The sequence below is a fragment of the Magnolia sinica genome, chromosome 13 (genome assembly GCF_029962835.1).
Source record: "Magnolia sinica isolate HGM2019 chromosome 13, MsV1, whole genome shotgun sequence".
NCBI classification, from domain to species: domain Eukaryota; kingdom Viridiplantae; phylum Streptophyta; class Magnoliopsida; order Magnoliales; family Magnoliaceae; genus Magnolia; species Magnolia sinica.
The window spans coordinates 1,331,132-1,344,868 of record NC_080585.1 but is presented as its reverse complement, the minus strand read 5'-3'; positions in this window follow the sequence as shown (position 1 = coordinate 1,344,868).

Here is a 13,737-nt window from a genome sequence, read left to right as displayed (position 1 = left end):
ACGTGAAAAACAAAAAGCAAAAATGAGCATGATCCGAAACTTTTATGGTCCTAAAATGTTTTTAATAGTCAACTTTCATTCAGCACTGTTTCATGTAACGTGGTTTACTTGAGATTGGGATATACCTCTTTCTTGGTCTCGAATCCTAAAATTATCCAAAAAAATAGAAGGACGGCGTGGATGAAACACAAACATCATGGTGGGACCCACAAAGCACCTGACACCAGCCATTGGCTGGTGGCAGGGGAGTAGCCAATCCGTTTCCAATATGCCAACGGAGCTGGGTATCAGACGGGAGAGGATTCGGTGTTACCCGGGTAACACCTTAGTGTGGCCCGCCTTGATGATGCGTTATATATCCGCACCGTCCAAACAATTTTCAAGCCAAATTTAGGATGTGATAAAAAATTAAGCAGATCCAAATCTCAGGTGAACTATATTTTAAGCCAGTTTAGGATATGATCAAAAAAATTAAGCAGATCCGCATCTAAGGTGGACCATATTTCCAGCCAAACTTAGGACGTGGGACAAGACATTAAGCAGATTATCAGAGGAACAGTTAAAACTTCTGGAAGGCTATTTTAAGCAAATCCATAATGTTTGTTTTCCATCCAAACCGTTGATAAGGTCAAAAAGTCTTGGATGAAAAGATCATCAATTCAAAAGTGAGCCCCACACACACTAAGGTGTCATCCGGCTAATGCCTAATCCGCTGCCTGAAAACATAAGGAAAAGTCACAGTAACAACGAGCAACGGATGTGACTCACATCGGCAACTCCGGTTACAGGGCTCCCCCTTTTATCTCAAAACTACGTGTGACCTGCCATCACTCCAGTGCGACAGCTATTCCGTCCATCTGTTATAGCCAGCTCACTTAGGACTGGAGCCCAAAGGTGAGGAAGATATGCCCGGTTTGGGTGGATCCCCGTGGGGCCCACTGTCTGTGATCCTAATCTTAGGTGGACTATACCATAGGAAACAGTCACTGCCACCTATACGACATTCGCATTTGCAGATGTGCGTCCAGCTTGTTAATTATTATTATTATTTTTAAAGATATGGGGTGTCCTCACCTCAATTTTGAAGTAAGATTACCCCCCGCTGATGCACGCAATCAACCACAATCATGTGTATCAGGTAAAGCTAATGAGAGGGATTGAACCCTTATTTATAGGGAGCAAACTCACCGTGAAGACTATTCGCCTAAACCTTGGGTAATATTTTTGTGTATTATAGTTCACCTGAAATTTGAATTTACTTCACTTTTTAAAACATGCCTCAAAATGAGGTTTCAAAAAAAATCAACGAAAGCACATACATCACAGTGGGCCCTGCAGTCAAGGATCCCACCCAGCTCAGATTCACATAAGCTCATGTGGGACATAAAACACCCACTATGAAAACCTTCTTTTTAAGTCCGAGGTAATGTTTAGATGTCGTCGTGTTTTCAGGCTAACAGAAAACACAGATATTAAGTTAAGCCACTTGAGTTTTGAATCATGTCCTAAAATGAACGGAGGAAACAGATGAACGAATTGGATACAATCACGGTGGCCCAGTGGAGTTATACGCAATTCATCCGAATTCCAAACCAGCACTCATGAGATTTGGTATGGGGTTTTTTGTTTTTCTATGTTTGCTGAACCCCATAACGCCTATTACAAGCAAACATCGGGACTATTGCAATGTGACATATGAGCACTTTTAATCTTTGAACTTGGGCATCTTTAATAATCAAAGCTGTTTATATGATGTTTATTACTTTGCGCGGTGGCAACAATTAAAATCTCTCAACATTATGTTATTTCGAAATGACTTTGCTATAATTAAAGGGTTGAAATATTTAATCGTAGAATATAATGAAACCCTATTACATAAACGGTTCGGATCATTGTCCCGATGTATTGCTATAAGATGAAGAGGTTTCTTTAGCCTTTGGATCAAGAGTCATCTAATCATATTTCAATAATCCAAACCGTTTATTCGGTGGCCTCACTTAAGATGAGAGATAGTATGTTAATCCTTTAATTATTTGCCTCTTTATTTTTATTTTTAAATATGTACGGTCCCATCGATCACATCGACTGATAAATAATCGAAGTCGATTAATATTTCAATCCAAGAGTTTTTCTGGTTAATATCCACCGTTGGACAACCATGCAAAAATGGTTGGGTCAACGAAGACGAAGCCGATCGAACGGATAAATTCTCGACGTAACCTCGTATCATCTTTCAAGGGACGTCCTAGGCCTCTTTCTTCGGACACGGATTGCGTCTTACCCCCGGCCGTCTCTAGCCTCGATTGGGCCGCGCTGTTGATGTATCTGTTTATCCAAGCCGTTCATCCATTTTATTAGATCATTTTTAGGCCTAACAAAAAATCAGACGGATCCATCGCTCAACTAGGCCACAATAATAATAAGCTTCGTTACATTAAATGCAGCCATTTGCATTAAATGCAAGAGTCATTTGTGGCATCGTTTGATTATTAATCGTGGAGCGTTTGATCTATTAATGCGATAACAGGGATGGACGGTACGGTGGGCCGCCCACGGAACCGCCCGGAGCTAGAGGCGGGCGGCGGTAGACGAAATCCGCGTACTCTTTTTCGCGGGTCTAATAAAATGCAAGAGCGCGGATGCCCATGTAAGGTGTCGTTACTCTAAAGTAAGTGTTACATTTGGAAAAGATCCAAGCCGTTCATCAGGAGGCATCCAAGATTTAGATCCATTGCTCCAAAAATTAGGCAGTATCATGAGAAAATGGGCCACAATTGCATAAAGGAGGTGAATGGTTAAATGCAACTGACAAACGATCAGCATTCAAAGTATGTGTAACCCGGCAGATCAGACTGTTAAACTACTTTTTGATCAACGGGTTCTAGAAATCGGGCCTACCTGATAAGCGGCTTGGATCTCTACAAAAAGAGTGCACTTTGTTTCAAGATGGGAGCTTTTAGATTTGCTAAGATGCGCCTGTAGCGTGCTGGAAATTAGGTTTGGTGCAGTTGGCAATTTGGTGGATAACTCATTCCTGGCCGTTGGGAAAAACCCGCAGATTTATAACAGGGACTTGCTCACATCCGCCTTTCTTGACCACCAGATCACCATCCATCTAGAGCATATGGCCAACGTATCATAAGGAAATCACATCGGAGTCGCTAAAAATGTAGGTCCCACATTGAAGATAACTAGACGCGAAATTCAAGCAAATTCATTGATGAGGTGGGCCCCACTCAAAAACACAAGGAAGGCCAATGGATTTCCCATTGTACACGTGTCTAACGTACAGATTCGATGGACTAAATTTTTCCCGAGATTCACGTTTGCGCGACACAGAAAATTCCGTCACATTCCCCCTCACACGTCAATGGGGAGTTATTTGATACTCCAGCTGGGTAAGACGCTTCATACACAGCCACTCGGAAATTCTCCGCGAAGCATAACTCAAAACCGAACAAATCGTGAGAAAAGCTGTCGCAAAGTCACAATCCGAAAATTAGATAATCAGGCAATCCTAACCTCTGATTATTGGACAGTTTTTTGTTGAAATCGGATCATCGTTGGATATTTTCATTTTCAACCGTCCAAATAAATATCCAATAATAGTTGTCCGCTAGTCAAATAAGAGCAATGTTTGGTTCATGATACATCGAAACAGGGGTCCATAATTTGGAAAGCTTTCACATATGGACTTTCTGAGGAATTTATAAGTGCATGCGTACCATCCATCAGAGTCCGCCAGCGCATCGAAGTTTCCCAAAAAGCATTCTTCTGTCCGCCCGTGGGACCCACCATATGAATGGTTTGGATCATTGGAAAAGACGCCGGTCCAATGATCCAGCGGCTTAAAGTCTCAGGGGTCTTTTGGCACAGACGCGGATTTCCTGCTAAAGCCTTCCGCGGGAAGTTCCCGCACGGGGAACTTAGGTGGGGTCCACTATGATGTTTTTGAGAAATCCTCCTGATCCATCTTATTTTGTGAGTTCATTTTAAGATATGTTTTCAAAATTGAACTATATCCAAAGCTTGACTGATCCGTAGTAAAGGAAAATGTGGTCAGGGAAATTCCTACTATTGAAACCTTCTTGGGTTCAACATTGATATTCAGATGCCATCTATACCATTAATAACGTCATTCCTATTGGGATAAACTGAAAACAAAAATATTAGCATGAATCAAAACTTATGTGACCCCACAAATATTTCAACTGTGGACACTTAATTATCACTTTTTTTAGCTCACTTGAGCTATGGATACGGTTCATTTTTGGTAACTTGTCCTAAAATGAACTTACAAAACGGATGAACTAATAGGATTTCTCACAAACATCACAGTAGGCCCGACCTAATTTCCCAATGCAGGAACTTCCTGCAAAAGGCTTTCACAGGAAATCCGCGTCCATTTGGCACCATGTATTGGAGGGGTTTCAAATCCAGGGGATTTGCAATCCACAATAAGAACTTGAATTACACCTTAAATCATTTTAATAGCTGCGGGTATAACATGTGTGTCACTATACTATAATTCTATTGGGCACATAGCCCACTAATAATGATCAGCACGCACTGTCCAAACATTGTTCATGTAAATCGGCACCGTCCAAACATTGTCTAGCACCTTCCAAACATTGTCTATGTTAATCGACGATTAAAAATTATTAGTTAGTAACTTAGACATAATCTTGTACTTGTGGCTCATCCGAGACTTAGAATTTCTTCATTTTCAAGCAAAGCATATATTTCAGCAAGCTTATCACAACCATTCTATCAAAATTTATTAATCTTATTAATTAGAGATATTAAAGTTGATTTAATAATTAAATTCAAACCCCCTATAAATATACCATGCATAGGTATTGGATTAAAGTTGATTCCCACTCTAAGGTGCCAAACACATGGGAAGGATTGCAAATCCAGGGGGTTTCAAATCCTGGGTTCCAAATCCATGCTCCCAAACAAGCCCTCTGTTGAGATGCTTGGGCTACACCATGGTTAATCACTTCTTTAAATACTAGTAAAATGCATTTTACAACTCCTAACTCAATGGTAAATGGATTGTGTTTCACTAACTAGGTTAATGATTCAAGCACTCATTTGGCCTCAACATTATTGTGGTTTTATTAAAAAAATGAAAAATAAATCTATAAAGTTAATTTAATGGCATATAAACATCACAATGTATCATTGTAGGCTCCACTCAACTTCTAACAAAAAAAAAAGTACCATGACAATAAGAAAGCACTACAGTGGCTACTCTTTGGGTCACGTGCTGCTACAAAGGCAGGTTCATACAAAGCATGTTTTAAAGTTATTGGGTAGCGTATGTACCCAGCCAGGCCTATATTTGACAGTGACCCGCAGCCTAATGAGATGACACTCATTTTACTTCTGCAAAACTCGATGCAAGCTGTGTAGTACCCAATCCACATCCCCAAAAAATGCACTCGCTCAGGTGCAGATTATTTCCAGCTCCAAACTTGTAGCTGTGTTAACATGTGTCTGTAGTGTAGTCGGTAGACATTTTTGTCATGCAAAATATTTTAAAACAAACAAATGTTTACATGTCTAGCCCTTCAATTGGAATATTTTGTGATATACATTTTTTTATTTATTAGAGTAGCCCACACATTTTTCTTTTATATCATTTGCAACATCTACACCACAAGCAAACTCTTATAAAATCTGTCCAACAAAAAACTACACGAATCCCTGTGAAATCCACTCCATCCATTAGTTTATGGTGATTCATGGTAGGACATGTCACAAGCATATTTAAAACTCAAGTACACTGAAGAATCATAAACTTGGTATGGAAAGTAGCCTTTAGGGCAGAGGCCATTTTTGTTATCTCAACTCCTTCATGAGAGCAGCCAGCACTACTCTTCTCTATGTGTAACCCTAATAGAATGGGACAGTAGAGTCCTCTACAACACTCATTTTAAGTGTTGAGTCAAACACCAAGTTTGTGGAGCCCACCATGTTTTAAGTGAAAAACCCATTTTGATCATTAGATTCTATACTCAATGTTAGGTGTTGAGGTAAAAAATCAGCTAAATCAACGACTGAGATGGGCTATACCATATGGAATGGTGTGAATGGGATGTCGACCCAAGATTTATAAATGTGACCACCATAAGGGTGTATTTTTCATCAAACCTGTTAATCAATTCTAACTCACCCAAAAGAAGAGAAGATGCTAAAATCTACCTATTAAAAAACTCAAGCAAGCCACACGGCATGAACGTATCATTTTTTATAGCAATTTTACATTGTTTTCATTGATGTGGTCCATATGAGCAGTTTTGGGGCTGATTTATTGTATGTAAGGATGAAATAATGGTTCTCACCTGTTTGAGCTAAGCCTATTTTACGTGTACAACATGTTGGACCTTACGGAACATTGCATGATTTCCTCTTCATGTAGAAGGGAAATCATTGCGTGTAAGCTTACCTGCATCAAAAGAAGCAAAGAATGTGGGTTGAATCTCAACCATTAAAGCATTTCAGGTGAAATATTAATTGTTTATTATTAAGCGCATATTTTTTGAATTCCCAAAATGCCCACACTTCTATTTAAGATGTCTTTTATATCCCTTTAATATACAAAGTTATCCACAATGGAAACTAATTAAAAGAGGTAAAAGTGTCCGATACTATTAGCATTTTATATAGTAGGGATTAGAGGTACAACACATGCCCAATGACTTATATGGTTTTTTTTTTTTAAAAAAAAAAATTTATTTATTTATTTTTTAAATACACACCACAATAGATACCTGAACTTATGGGGTTACTTTCACTAATGTTTGTAAAACATGTATGTACAGGTGCACCATGTTGTAAGTATAAAATTCACTCCACTTATTAATATTGGTGTTAGGTCCACAACTCAAATGAGCCACACCATATAGATGCCACTATGCGTATGTGAATGAGATGCCAACAATATTGTACAGATGCACATGAAGTAGGAGGGGATATAAAGAGAAAGGAGAGAAAAAATGAGACAGGCAAAGGAGGGGAGAAAAAAGAAAATAGGTTGAGCTAGACCAAAGTCTTCCACAACACTCATTTTTTGCTGTGCCTAAAATACCCAAGTTTGTGAGGCCCACTATGGTTTAAGTGTAAGATCCACTCTATACATCATATTTTATACTCAGGTTCCAAGTCTTAAGGTCAAAATCAGCTATATCCACAACTCATATAGGCCACACGTATGGGAAGTATGAATGAGATGTTGACCATAGAAAATGTGTAGGCCACCATATGATGCATCTCTCATCAAACCTTTAATAAAGTTTAACTGATTATGATTGACCACGATGAAGAGAAGATGCAGAAATCAACCTGTTAAAAAACTCAGTGAGCCACACCCTGGGAACTAAGCATTCCTAAGTCAATTTTACACTGTTCCTATTACTGTGAACTATATAAATATTTTATCAAGCAGATACTTTGTATGTACAATTCAGTCTCACTTAATGGAGGGAGTGGATTTTACATGCACAACGTGGTTGACCCCACAGGGTGCTGCACCATCTAGAACAATTCATGCCAAAGCATATGTAGGAAAAGGTATGGTGGCCTATTCCTATTAAAAGAAGTGAATAAAAAAAATTGAACCTTAACCATTAAATTGAAATCTCACCACATGTTAAGCATCCATATTTTTTATTCTCAAAATGTTCATAACTTTGTTTAAAATGCTTTTTTGTATCCCTTAATCCACAAAGTTATCTGCACTTGGAAACTAATTCCAGGGCAAAAATGTACATAAACACTAGAGTAATGGCATATAATAATTTAAGTCTAGGGAAAAAGTGTACATACACTAGCGTAATGGCATATAATAATTTAGATAACTAGAAAAGACGTATGACATGTGGGAATCACGTGGAGTGAAGAGGGGATAGAAAGCGAAAGGAGAGAAATTAGCAGGGGAGGGAGGAAGCGAGACGAAAGTCCCCCGCAACGTCTATTATAGGCATGGTGGAAAACGCCGGACGCGGATTACGTCCTACCCCCGCCTGGACGGTAATCTGTTCGGGCAGTGCTCTGTGAGGCCCATCATAATGTAAGTGTTTTATCCACGCTGTTCATTGCTTTTCTCAGATCATTTTAATATGTATTTTTAAAAATGAAGCACGTCCACAGCTCCAGTGGACCACACCAAAGGAAGCTGCAGTGATAATGACACCCACCCTTGAAACCTTTCCAAGGACCACCGTGATGGTTTTTTACCATCCAACCTATTAATAAGGTCATGTAGACATGGATGAAGTGAAAACACAAATATCAGATTGATCCGAAACTTCTCCAGCTCCGAAGAAATTTTTAATTGTGTACGTTTAGTCCCCACTTTGTGCTCCACTTAAGACCTTTACCTACTCATTTTTCCTTTGATATCTTAAAATGATCTGATAAAAATGATGAACGGCATGGATAAAAAACTTACATCACTTTGGGCCCCACAGAGCCCTGCCCGGACCGATTACTGTCCCGACGGGGGTAGGACGCATTCCGCGTCCGAAAACTCCGAAGTTTGTGGGCCAACCATGTTCTCAGTATAACATGCACTCTGCTTATCATATTTTATACTTTTATGCTAGGCCTCGAAGTAAATAATAATAATAATAATAATAAAACTAGATCCACAGCTTATATGGGCCACACCACATGACCATGTCTAGGTTTGTGAGTGGGCCACATGGAAACTGATGTTTATTATACTCTGTATCTTTTAATACAGACGCTTCTATTTCCATCTATGATGCCGTTGCAGAACGGGAACCCATTGAATGAAAAATTACATTTTTTTTGTTATTTTACCATAGTGTTGGTGTACATTTATTGGACGGCTAAAAATGAGAAAGATCAAATTGTCTATTTCCACAAATCAGACGTTAGGAATATTCGACCAATCTGATATTGGGCATGTGACTTAGTACCACAATTTCATCGGTGTAACTGGAGTTGGAGTTAACGTATGCCACCTATACAATTTCTGAGTGCCTGAGTATCAAGCGTCACACGCAGCCTGAGTATCATATAACTCCTCCAGAATCAATGACAACAACAATACTAACCATTTGACTTTCAAAGTTGCAATGAGGCCGCTAGTGGCCCAATTCTTTTACAACGTTCATTTGTGGGCCATGGTATATGTATAAGGCTAGAGTGGACAGATTTGGGCCCATCTTGGCCCACCCGAGCCCAGCATAGGTCTAGTAGTACAGCAGGTCCAAACCCAAGATCAATGTGAATTGCTGGGTTGGTGGGTCCAACCCAGAAATTGATCAAAACCCTATCACCCACTGTGGATGTTCCTAATTCATGCACAAATAAATAGACATTGGAGTCACCTTTGGAGTGTAAGTCTATGTTTGGTACCCATAGGTGGTGAAATTCCACTACGGTGTGCGTGTGTGGGGTGTGTGTATGTGCGTGTGTAAAAAAGAATAAAAAAAATCAATGTTTGGTAAACCCAAGAAGTTAAAAAGTATATTTGGTTTTCAATATCACATAAGTACTTATCCCTCCATTTTATTTCATCCACTCTTAGTATCCACCATCCATCATGTGAGCCAACCTTTGACGTGGATTGCTTGTTATGTTCTGCCTACCTTGGCCTTGTATTCAATGTGAATCATACATCATATGGGGCCAACCTTCAATCTGGACTATCCACCTTGTGAGGCCCACCTCCAATGTGAGCAATCCATCATGTCAGAAATTGGATGTGGGCCGTCAATCATGCACGGCCTACCTTTAATGTGGGGTGTCTATCGTGCAGAGTCTAACTTTGAATTGGGCGGTCCATCATGCAGGGCTGCCTTGGATGTGGGTCATTTGTCATTAGAGGCTGACCTTCAATGCGAATTGTCCTCATGTGGGTCCACATTGACATGAGTCATCTATCACGTGGTGCCCACCATAAATGTTATTGTCCATCATGTAGGGTCCCCTTCAATATCCACCACCCATCATGTGGAACCCACCTTTGATGTGGGCCGTCCATCATGTTGGTGCCCACCTTGATGGGTCATCAACATGTGAGCCCCCCAAAAATGTTATTCTATCATGTTTCAATATCAATTGTTGTGTGGGCCATCCATCATGCAGGCCTCCAGATATGGCCATTCATCATTAGGGGCTGACCTTTGACGTGGATAGTCCATTATGGGGCTTGCTTCATAGGGATCATCCATTATGTGGAACCGACCTTCCATATCCACCATCCATCGGGTGGGCCCCATGGATGTGGGCCATCCATCATCAAAGGCCGACCTTTGCTGTGGACATCCATTATGTGAGGTCAACCTTAATATGGTTCATCCATCGTGTTGGGCTCACCTTCAATATCCAATGTCTATCATGTGAGCCTCACGTTTGATGTGGGTCATCCATCATGCAGGCCCGCCTTGGATGTGAATCGTCCATCATGAGCCCACCTTGATGTGGGTCATCCATCATGTGGGGCCCACCTTCAATGTCCACCGTCCATCATGTGAGCCCCACCCTTAATGTGGACCGTCTATCATGTGGGCCTCACCTTCAATGTGGGTTTTCTGTCATGCAAGGCTCCAATTGGATGTGGGTTATTCATCATTAGGCTCCAACTATTGATGTGGATTGCCCATCATGCGATGCCCACCTTGACATAGGTCATCCACCACACAGGCCCACCATTAATGTAAATTATCTATCATGTGTAGCCCACCTTTGATGTCCACTGGTCTTCATGTGGAGCCCACCTTCAATGTGGACCTTCCATCATGAATGCCCTACATTTGAAGTGGGTCATTCACCATACTAAAATTGCATGGAATAGGATATCACGACTATGCATGTAGAAACATATAGAAGCTATAGAAACTTAAACTAATATGCATTCAAGCTAAGTAAATTTAAGACTACGTCTTCCAAGCCATTAGTGGGTCCAATCACATAGATTACAAAAGATGTGACACTCAATCAACTAGTATATAAATATAATAGTTTACACGTGTGTGTAAGATGTGCTATCTATATAACTCTAACATTCATCTAATTATGCATACGTATAATTTATCAATTCATTACATAAGCATAATTAAACATGTGCTCAAAGACAATCCCAAACATAAGCATGTATAATGGTTCGGTTTCCATACTTCATTCTCTGCGGACGCACTCAACTCATGAGTATATCAGATTTCATTATCGAAGGTTTTAAATCAAGTTCACCCTTAACTTTTACAACCATACACAAGGACCGCAGTTCTACATAAGGATATACTTAGCGTACACTTCGCCGGAGGCTCCTGCAAGAGACTTGAGTTAGTTTTCTATCGGCTAATTAACAACCTTGGTCTTACACAAGAACTCACACATATACACCTATATTGGTAGCCTACACAAGGACTTGATTTAGGTCTTACATAAGAATTTGGTTGAGTTTGACAATCAAACTCTTACACTCAATTCTACACAAGGAATGAGTGTACATGGACTTACTAAATGACAACTCATTTGTTGAATTGAGCTCCATTGATATGTCGTCTTGGGTCCTTGATTAATGCTTTCACATTATTCAATCAGCTCCCCTTTTACTCCACCAATTATTGATGCTGATGCTTTTTCAAGGCTTCAGCTCCAATATCAAACATATTGCATGTAGTGCTCATTTGAGGTGACCAAGGTGATTGAAGGATGTGTGAATCTCCTAAGACTCATGGGAATGTTATAATACCTAGGAGATTCACCTAAAATGGTCTTTTAGAAAGTTTAGACAATGATTTAACTATATGCAGTGTTTAATATTTAGAAATGTGAGAGTTCATCCACATCTTTAAATAAGATCAAGTAATGCTCGTTAGAGTGAAGGATCATAAAAAGATTGACATAAAACTCTTTGGATAATATTTAGAATGTTTGGTATGAGTGGAAAAATACGTAACCTCTATTTGCACCGAAAACCCCTCTTATTACCCAAAGATCTGAAGCAATGGTTATAACAAAAAGCTTCAACGAATCTTACAGACTTTAATAGTCATTACCCATCAAGCCTGGCCTTCAATTGATCGAGCTTGACCGAAAATGGTCTAGTGAACTTGATGGACTATTTTGACCATGTTCGATTGATCGAGCTCAATCGTTCGAGAGGAATTGAAGATTCTTCGATCGATCAAGATCGTGTCTCGAGCGCCCGAACTAATTCTTATTTTAGGCTAGAGATTGTTAGACAATTTTTGTCATGTTCGGTTGATCGACTTGATCGATCGAGCTTTGCGCAAGCAAACCACCAAGTCTGCTAGTTTGGGTAGTTTAGATTTCAAGCAACTTGGAAACCTTTATAATCTATCTTATCATGTTTCGAAAAGTCTCATAAGGCTAAGGGATAATCACACAAGTTTTGCTTATTAAAGTTAGGATTATATAGATGTTTAAGGGCTGTTTTGGATCAAGGCTAGGGTCACCAAGGTACCTCATTTACTTGTTTTTTATTCTTCGATGCTCATACCCTCTTGTGTCCTTGGTCTTCAGCTTTTAAGGACTCACAAACTACATAACACATGGACTCAAGTAATTCACAAACAAGATGCACAAATCAATACACTAACACATACGGTGCCCATTGTGAATGTGGCTCATTTATCATTAGGAGTTGACCGTTGTTGTGGACCATGTGTGGGTGTATGTTAATATTGGTCATCCATCATGTGGGGCGCACCTTTGATGTGGACCATTCCATTGTATGGGCCCCACCATCAATCCTTTGACATGGACCATCAATCCCATGGAGAGAGTGAGAGGAGTATGTAGTTAAAAAGCAAAAATAAGAACATGGGAAATAACTTTCATCACATAACCACTTTTCAATGACCCTTACTAAACTAGCTCAAGTTAAAAAAAAGTAACTTTTTAACTTAATAAGTTAAAAAAGTTACTTATTGGATGGTGTCCAAACGACCCCTTAGTTTAATCAGGGAATGATAATTTTCGCATATGATAAATCTAATCTGGCAACACTAATCTGGCCAGTTCACTTTGACTCAGCGGCCGAGTATCATCCATCACACTCTGTCAGAGTATTGAGAGCATGTGAAATGGATGGTAAGAGTAAACAATGGTCTTGCCATCCAGTTTGCAGGCCTTTGCTTGAATTGCTGTGATCCTCTGATCAAGATGATGCACAGCCAGGCCCAGTTGGATAGTAAATCTGTACCTGTGGTGAGGCCCACCTGCTCCAGATCCGAGCTCTATATAAAGATAGCATGCCGCTGTAGTTCTTAAAAAATATTTTGGCCGTTTCCCATACTTTCCCAGTTTTCTAACATTTTCTCCAGAAAAAAATGGCACGTAATTCCCAAGTCCATCTTCATATGAAGATCATACAGTGATCTGGAACATCATCCTTTAAAAGAATACTAAATAATACTAATACAATAAACAATACTAGCTAAGAAATCTGGAGGGAAATTTCCATGTCTTGACCAGTTCAAAAAACTACCATAAACTAACATCCCGGCCGCTGATTCAGATTTAATTAGAAAAAAGAGATGAAAAGATAATTGAATTTTCGATGTATTAAAAAAAAACAAAAAAAGAACTCCAAGATACAGCGTTTGGTCGGTCTCTCAACAGGGAACTTCATAGCAATTCTACTGGCAGATTTTGTTGGTGGGACAATGGTAGTCTGTACAAAAAATTGATCAAAACACCCTAAGATTCGAGGGAGGGTTTTTGAGCTTT